Source organism: Cyanistes caeruleus, chromosome 5 (genome assembly GCF_971803275.1).
Source record: "Cyanistes caeruleus chromosome 5, bCyaCae1.hap1.1, whole genome shotgun sequence".
Taxonomy (NCBI): domain Eukaryota; kingdom Metazoa; phylum Chordata; class Aves; order Passeriformes; family Paridae; genus Cyanistes; species Cyanistes caeruleus.
The window spans coordinates 74,551,684-74,561,073 of record NC_141705.1 but is presented as its reverse complement, the minus strand read 5'-3'; the positions used below and the strand labels follow the sequence as shown (position 1 = coordinate 74,561,073).

At 38.5% G+C, this 9,390-nt stretch overlaps 1 long non-coding RNA gene across 2 annotated transcripts in view; it reads left to right on the top strand.

The window, feature by feature from the left end:
• Positions 1 to 1,218: 1,218 nt before the first annotated feature.
• LOC111928968 (uncharacterized) overlaps positions 1,219 to 9,390 on the top strand; it is a 28,872-nt gene continuing 20,700 nt past the window's right edge. The window contains exon 1 of one of the 2 annotated variants that reach the window (XR_002864411.2): positions 1,219 to 1,329. This is a non-coding gene — a long non-coding RNA (uncharacterized LOC111928968). Of the gene's footprint in view, positions 1,330 to 1,520; positions 1,806 to 9,390 lie in introns of those variants that run through there. The other variant, XR_015287243.1, reaches the window with a different exon arrangement.

Here is a 9,390-nt window from a genome sequence, read left to right as displayed (position 1 = left end):
AGCGGTGCCCGGCTGCTTTGGAGCATCCCAAGTGGGTCTCTCCAAGAACAAAGATTACCCATGTGGCCATCCCCAAACCAGCACTCGTGGGGGACACTTGGTGCCAGCTGGCTCAGCGGTGAATGCCAGAGACTCATCACCAGGATGTGAAGAGACCTTGAAAGTCATCCAGTCCAACCACCAGCCTGGCACCACCATCAACAGCCCAAAACCACGGGTCCTAGTGGCACATCCAGATGACTTGTCGCTTCCAGAGACACTGACTCCACCACCTCCCAGAATGACCTCTTCCAATGCTTGACCACTCTTCCAGGGAGAAATTGTTTCTCCTATCTCATCAGAACCTCCTCTTATGGAATCTAAGGCCATTTCCTCCTTCCACCCTGAAAGGATTACATGTGATCCTTTGGGATTTTATCCCATGAGGAATGGGCACAAACAGAATGTATTGCTGTCAGGATCCCACTGCACACTGCAGGACCCCGACACAGGCAATTCTTCCTAAACAAATGAAAGTTGCATTTAAAAAAAAAAGTTGTATAAAAAGGAAAAAGACACTAAATCCTCCAAAAGGAACACAAAACAAAGAAGAATTAGAATAGAAATAAGAAGAAAATGAAGAAGATGAAGAAATAGTAGCAGTAAATAAGAATAAGATGATGTAGAAGAAATAGTAGTAGTAAATAAATTGAGAAGAATAAGAAGAATGAGGAAAAATGTAGAAGAATAAGATGAAGAAGCATCTAAGAAGAAATATTATAGCAACAAGAAAATGAAGAAAAAAAAAATAAGAAGAAGAATTAGTAGTAGCAGTAAAGGTAATAATTATAAGTATAGGCACAGGAAGAAGAAGAAGAATAAATAGTAGTAGTAGTAAATAATTATAATAAAGATTAAAATAAAATTATAATGATGATGAGGATAATACTAATCATACCAAGTTACGATACACATCCACACATCTAGAGTCACAGTATAGATTGGGTTGGGAAGGGCTTCAAAAATCATCTAGCTCCGTCTGATTGTCTTATGCACTCTGAGTCTTTGTTCCTATTTCTTTCTATCCCTCCCTCACAGTTCTTGTGAAATAAAATCCATGTTAAATGAAATCTGGATGTTGTCATCATATGGTCTCATTTGTGCCTCAATTCAATTGTCACAAGAGCCATTTCTCCCTAAGCTGACTAGAACACATTCTCTGCCAAGCCTGTCTTCAGAGCACAGGTGCTCCAGCCCTCTGAGCATCTCCACTGCTCTCCTTTGAACTCATTGGAGCAGGTCCACGTCCTTCTTATGCTGGGGCCCCCAGACACGGATGTCATGCTCCAGGTAGGGTCTGAAGAAATGGACTAGAGGGCCACAATCCCCTCCCTAGACCTGCTGCTCTTGGCTCCTTTCTGGGCAGCCCAGCACAGGGCTGGATTTCTGGGCTGGCAGCACAGATTGCCGGCTCACGCTGAGCTTCTCCTCCATCCGCACCCCAAGTGCTTCTCCTCAGCCCCTGCCCCGCTCAGCTCCCTGTCCCCTGCAAACCCCGTGCTGAGTGGGAGCTCCGTCCTCTCTCTGCGTCTTTGGCCAGGCCATTCAAGAGCCCCGGGGCCAAGGCAGAGCCCTCCCTGAGGGACACCCCTCCTCCCCGGCCTCCGCTGGACACGGAGCCACTGACCGCACCTCCCTGGCCGCGTCCATCTGGCCAATTCCTCATGGCCCGCACAGCCCGCCCTCCAAAGCCAGGCCTCGGCCCTGTGGGGCTCGGGGTAGCTGTCGTATGCCACTGGGGCTCACAGGGGCACCGAAATGTCATGGCTAAGGGATCAAACATTGCCAGGAGGGAGATTTGCCCATTATGGCAAAAGTGAATAAAGAGGCTGAGATCGCCCAAGCCCACCCTCATTCACCTGACTGCAGCTTTGGGCTGGAACTTGAGCTGCCTCATGCAACCTGAGGAACCATAAAGGTGACAACGCTATTGTTCAATTCCCTCTGGTCTAGGGACAGGGAAAAAAGACTAAGGCAGGAGAATGTATCCACAAGAAAGCCCAACCCTGCAGCTGTCCTGAAAATCACCTTGGGCCAGGCTGGCGCTGGGGGAGGCCATTGCCCACAGGCTCATCTGCTGAGGCCACGTTTGCACACACTCCCCCACAGCCAGGAGGGGAGGTGGAGAGTTCTGGGGCTGTGGTTTAAACTTCTGGTCAGAGATTACCTGATTTATTAAATCCAACCATTTTGTCGTTATATCCTTTGAGAAAAAAATATCTGTTTTATTTTCATTTCATTAGAAGGTGATTGGTGAATGGAAAAAGAAATCCATCAGCTTTTTTCTATTTCTGTGGTATTTGCCAAATCTACGTTATCATGTTCAAAATAGTAAACAAGTCACTTGTCTAGAAGTTTTACTCTCAGATATCATTTTAGATATAATTTAATATCTGCAGTTTATAAAACTACAGTCATACTTGTGAACTTGTGAATTTCAGAGGGAATCTTCTAAAACTGGTGGTGATTAGAGACAAAAATTATCTTTTCCAGAGTAGGACTTGATTCAGTTTTGTTTAAAACCTTGCCAGGGGCATGATAGATATAGTGATAACTACCAATATGTAACCCTGTTGGCATAAAACTGGGGTTTTCATGAGTGAATGAGATGTGGCTAACACATGTCAGTTAGTGTAAAGCAGTGTACTTGGAATTCAGTAGTCCTGTATTTAATTCTGTGATGATCCTAACTCCAAGAGTTGAAAGGAGGGAAGAAAATACTTTTTCTAGCAGTGCCTTTTGAGTTTATTTTATGAAGACATTGAAAGTGTTGCCTTATAACCATATACCGAAAAGTGTTAACTGATGTGAAACTTTATGTCTACTGTAGGACATACCATCCTACAACCTAACAAATGGGCACCTAGCTGCACAAAGTAGCCTGGTGTCATCCTTATGTAAGAATTAGCTACCATGGAAAAGAAATTATAAAAATAAAAAAAAAACAACCAATATTGGCACCAAATGCTAAAAGTTTGTATGTGTTTATGACTTCCAAGAAAAAGAATAATGCAGAAAATGTCTTTTTCCCTTCTCTATGAAAAATCCATGGAATATGATGGAGCAAGGTGTGATGATTGTCATGATCACTGATTCTTGGAGAAAGCTGATAGTCGATGATGCTGCAATATCATCTCTTCCACGATAATGAAAAAGGAAAAAGAAAATTCTTCTCTCCTATCCTCACAGCCTTAATGCCCTCCTTTTTGGCTTCGGACTTCTTGTTGTAATTTCTTCATTACTAGTTCGAACAACCAGCAGCAGAGAGTAATCAGAGGGCCTAAGTAGACTGGAGAGTTTTCCATTAATGTCCCTTATTGAAGCCCCAGGGAGACAGCCCCTGTTAGTTGGGTCTGGCTGTAGCTCTAAGTTTGAAATGGATATTTGCTTGAATTTCATTTAGGGAATGATAACAGGTAGCTTCTTTCTATGTTTAATTTGACTGAAATAGACCCTCTATTATAATGAGAAATTTGCATTTCAAGAGAGGACATCTTTGTAGGAAGGAGCTATTAAATGTATGGACAATTACGGTTCTGCTCTTCATAGTTACCCCATGCACACAGCGGAAGACCCTAATTAGGAATGAGCCGTATATTTCTGGGTGAGCATCTTCTGGAGATTTAGTATTAAAATTCATTCTTAGTTATCTCAACAAGTAGTTTTCAGGAAAATTCTAAGTTCTGAAATGCTGGAGTTTTGAGAGATAGCAGTTGTACTGCAGCACAGAAGCTTTACATGACCCACAGTCTATATGGTTTATATCTGTTTTGCAGCAGGCTAGGGGCAGGAGTTGGGAGTTTTTATTTGAATTGGTGTTGGCTGGGTACACAGGATCTTTAAAAGGGTTTCTGCACCATATTCTCTCATATCTCTGACTTCAGGCAGCTGACGAATTTTACCTGTCACTGTAGAAGAGATGTCAAAACAATCCAGTAAGAAGAGACTGAAATCCTAGAATAAGCTGAATGTTTAAATCTAATATTAAAAGACATTTGTTATTAAAGTTACATGACAGACCAAATAAAATTAGTTTAATAGGGGTTATTTGAATTATTTTCTTTTTAGCTATGTCTTGGATTGTTGTAACTTCTTGCAGTCCAGCAAAACTCAATTGCTGTTACTATGTTTGACATAATATTATCCATAATAATACATAGACTATTGAAAAATGTTTTATCCATGTCTGTCCCTTGAAATGAGGCTAGAACACTGGGAAAAAATGGTTTTGCTCTCTCTTTGAAATTAGACCGCCTCTGATCTCCCAACTCAGAACATAAGGACTCCCAAATTTGGAAGGAGACTTTGTTCTGAGCTGCAGCCGTCAGGACCTCCAGCAATGAGATTGCCTCTTTTCCACCCAGCTGGAAAGAGAGCTCAGAATGGGCCGAGTTCCTTCTCCCATCTCCTGCATAGCCTGAGGCAGCAGACAAAGGGGCTGAAATGACAGGGACTTGAGCCAGAGGGCTTCAGTCACCGATTAGCTCATTTCACATCAGACATGTGGCTTTTAGACAGAAGTCTGGAGCCAAGTATCTCCAAATTACCTGAAGTAAATTGCTTCATAGCTTGTTACTAAAATTCCAAAAGGCCAATGTTTTTGGCTGCTGTATGATATTTAATTAAACTCCATGCATCTGATAACTTCTCTGCATGATGTGGCACATAGTAAATGTTTAGATGCAAGTTGATTTCAATATATGGTAAGGGATAAAATCAAAAATCAAAAAAATTGAACCTGTGTTGTTTTATTGCAAGGAAAGGGAGATTTTTTGCTATAGAAAAAATTGAATAAAATCTGAAAGCAACTTGCATTTTTGCAGCTAGAGAATAAAAGAACAGAAATAGCTACGTTGTGATTCCAGGCATGACTCATATATTTGAACTCTGTACAAGTATCTCTCCAATCAGACATCTTTCACATCTTTGTCTCCCTCTGCAGACTTTCAGAAATAATTTCTTATGTATGATCCTAATAGCTACCTACCTGCTGGTCAAAACACTGAACAAAAAGACAATTTCCATCTCAGAGGGTAGGTTGTCCCTGTAAGAAAAAATAAAAAAAAAAGAGTAATTAGAGGAAAGAAAGAAACAAGTATTGAGTGCTTCTGGTCAGCAAGTGAAGCTGTAAAGTTAATAGCATGCATCCCAGAAAAAGTAATGGGTTAAGAAATATTCTTGAAGATGCTTATAGGGAATTTCTGTTCCATGCTAGTTTAACACTGAAGTCAGCATTAATATTTATGTGAAAAAATTTAAAATGTTGATATGAGAGTCTGGTGTTGTGAAGATGAACTAAGTTACTGTGGTCTCCTCTGTGTGTGTAAGGTAATTGTGTGTGGGAAGGGTATAGCAAGGAAAGCACTGGTTGCAAATAGTCTTGACTCAGAAGATATTCCTAAACTTTGATGTGATAGAGAAACTGTATGGTGCCTCCAAGGAGAGGATTTATACTAAGATACACTCTTCTGCCATGATTAATAAGCAGAAATTATTACTAAGTAATATTTTATGCAAAGGCAAAGTTCTGTGTGCCTTGTAATCTGAGGCATCTCAGTCTTGTATGCAATCTGTAGGAAGCTGAGTAACTGATTAAGACTGGATGCTGTTACAATCTGTTAGAATTTTTAAAATTTTCCTGTATATTTGGATTTACAGTTTCGGGGTGGGAGGGGAAGTCATGCTTCATGAAATGTAAGGTCTTTGTGCATGTGATTTAGAGTACTGTGAGCACCACAAATTAAAACATAACTTGCATCTCACAATGACAGCATTTTCTTATTTTTCTGTTGTTTATCTTAGAGCCTAAGCTCAGAAACACTAATAAATAAAATAAATTCAACTTCAAGTTACTTATGCAAGTTAAAATATGTTCTCTAAAGAGAGGCACAGAGACACAAACTGTCAGAATTCCATGTCTTGCTGACTATCTCAAACCATTACTTCAAGTTTGAATGTATATTTGTCATTTACTGACAAGGCAGATAGCATCAAGTACATTTTTTCTAAAAAAACAAAAACAAAACAACCAAAAAAAACCCCAAAAAACCCAGAAAGAAAAGATGTTTAATGACAGGTTTATTGATGTGTCATAGCTCTAAATTAGGAACTTGCAGAGAACAGAGCATGTCGAGTTGTCCCACATGTAAGCAATATTAAATACAGCCATCCACCTATGCTAATGTGTTATATAAAGAGGGGATAATAAATCTGTGTTGTCAGCGGCTCTTGCAGAAGTTTAGTTTTGAAAACAAAAAGTCAGGAGAATAATGGTGTAAAGTATTGATAGAGCAAGAAAGATTTTTTAGTTTTCTACTGGTCTAGCACAAATTTCAATGATATTTAAGAAATAGCATAATGGTTCTTTGCTCTTCTACTTCTCCTTGAACAGAGCAGGATTAGGGAGTGTTTAATTGAAAAGAAACTTCTCCATTCTTCAGTTTACTTTTCAAGAGAGTCATGCATAAAATGTCATGGCAAAGAGAATGGGAGAATTATATAAGGATAGTTAGGAAAAGCAGTTTCATCTTTGAAAATATCAAACTTCCATATTTCTTATTATATATATGTGCGTGTATGTAGAAAAAATATGAGAGCTCATTTTGTATTTGAATTTTTAAAAATTGATTTATTTAAATTTTTGTCACACAACAGGTAGAAATAAGAAATTTTTACATGGTAGTGAGACAGCAAAACAAAGAATGAAGTTACTTGAGTTCTGGGGGCAAAAAAAAAGTTGAATATAGAAAAGGTAAAATGAAAGTGTGATAGAAGGACACTACCTTAAATTAAGAAGATGAACAAATGAGGAAGCCCACTCTTATTTTGTCTTTTTTAAGCACTTCTTTATGATTTCAAAGAAAACTCCTTTAATATCTGGGGTTTTTTTTCAGTTTTTTACAAGTAAAGCACTTCTTGGATATTCAAGTGCTCTTGGACAACCTTGCCGTAAAATATCTAGAATATTTTGAACATGCTAAGTGTTTAATGCAGCTAATGTTCCTTATTGATAGGATACCAAATACTAAAATCCTCCAACTAATCAAGTAACACACCCCCAAACAAAGAGCAGCAACAACAAAACTCTCAAACCAGCAATTCTTGTTGGTGTTAACACAAGGTAGTGAGTGCTGCTTGCTCTCAGCAAGTTTTATTTTGTGGGGTTTTGTTTGTTTGTTTTGTTTTGTTGTTTGTTTGTGGTTTTTTTGATTGTTTTTTAGGGGGTTGGTTGGTTGGTTGGTTGGTTGGTTGGTTGGTTGGTTTTTTACATAGTTTTATTGTGGTTCTTTTCTGGGCAGGAATAGAAATAACATCTCGTTGTAATGAAAGATCCTGAGATTTTAGGAGGTCTTACATTGTGGATAAAAATATTTATTTCAGTTCCACACACAAATAAATCAAGTAGCATAAAAATGAATTTACTTTCTTGTTGCAAAAGTTGCAAAGCAGGTGAATAATGGATTAAAGGCTCCTGTGTCCTGTACTGAATCCATTATGTGAGATATTTTACTCAGAATTGGTCATTACACCACTAAAATCAAAACCTAAAGGAGGTATAATTTTTTTTAACAGATTTTTCCCATCTTCAGCTCAAGATGGGTCCATCTGCACAGTGTGTCCTATGTCAAATTGCTTTACTTCGGATGGATGATAATTAGTATGTTTTTCTCTCTTTGCCCTTTCTTCCTTTTGGATTAGTACAGCATTTATTAATTCTAATTAACCTTGCACTAGGATGACAAGTGTAATGAGAATCTTGAATAATGTTTAGTGATAACAGAAACACAAAAATGAACTTCTGCTTGCTTGCCAGATGGAGTTTTACCAGTGTCTTACTGATCTGACTCACAAAACAAATAAGTGATTTTATATCTCCTGGGGTATATATATACAAAAGTGCCATTGGATGTAAATATCACAGGAAAAGCAGGACTGAAGTAATATAGTGTTGTTTTTTTTCTTAATATTTAAATGCACTTTAATTCAGACAAGCAAGATAAAGCTTCCTTGTAACTGTCTCAGTGAAAAGATAATAAGGTGCAGGTTAGGAGTTTTCCCCCCCCATTCTTTTTTTTATGGTATTTTTTACAAGACATAGAGTCAAGGTTATATTTAAATGGAGTGCTTCACTATCTGTGAATAATTAACTTCATTAGAAATGCAATAATATTCTAGGTGTAATTTCCTTGACTAAGTTTATAGATGATCAGTCTGAGAAATCTATTATCATTACTAAATATATACATATTATATATGTATGGGTATATATCTATATGCAGACATATTCTTGTACTGTTTTGGACTGTATGAATATTTGTCACCCCAAGATGCTTCATCAGTACACATGCTTTAGGACAGACAGGGCTGTTTTGTTTGCATGGGTTAGAATTGTGTGAAGCTACACTGAAAGAATCCAGTATTGACAATGAAGTGCTTATATCTGCAGTGACAAGCACTGCAACAATAACCTCTCTCAGGGGTTTCTTTCTGTCCAGGCTGCATTTCCTTAACTATTAATTCATTGCAAATTTATGGAGTATATAGACAAAGCTTTTCATGTGATTGTCATTAATCGTGGAATGATGGATTTGGCTTCAAAGATGGATGACCTTACAGATCATCAACTTCCCTGCCATGGGCAGGAACATCTTCCACTAGACCAGGTTGCTCCAAGCCTCATCCAGCCTGGTCTTGAAGACTTCCAAGGATGGGGCATCCATAGCTTCTCTGAGTAACCTGTTGCAGTGCCTTACCAATCTCACAGTGAAGAATTTCTACCTAATGTTTAATCTAGACCTGTCCCCTTTCAGTTTAAAGACTTTTTCCCTTGCCCTATCACTGCATGTCTGTGCAAAATTCCTTGCAGCCCTCTCATGGCACTTTTAGGTACTGAATGACACAAAAGGAAGGCTGATGCCTCTTTACCAGCTGATACTTCTGACACATTTCTTCATTGTGTGGGTCTACTCTGGGCACACTCTCTGCAGAGAGATTGGTCCCTCTAACACCATGAAAGCTATAGACACAAACTTAAAAGGTTTCTTGCCTTTGTTTTACTGCATTTCAGGTCTTTGATAGGTATTTCCTATTCAAGAAAAAACTGACCTATTAGAAAAAAAAAATATGAACAGGGATTTTTTGTTAAAATGAACTTGAATAAAATGTTGTTGTAGCTGGATAAGATATGATGAAGGCAGTTAAATAGGCATCCAGTGCCTTTCCAGATTCCCCATGTTATGTGTGACTTCTTTATGGTCTGCTAAAAAATAGGACCTTAGATATTTGGAGATAGAGATAGTGGAGTCTTCAGGGCATTTAAAATGATAAATAGATGTTTGCACTTTTGACATC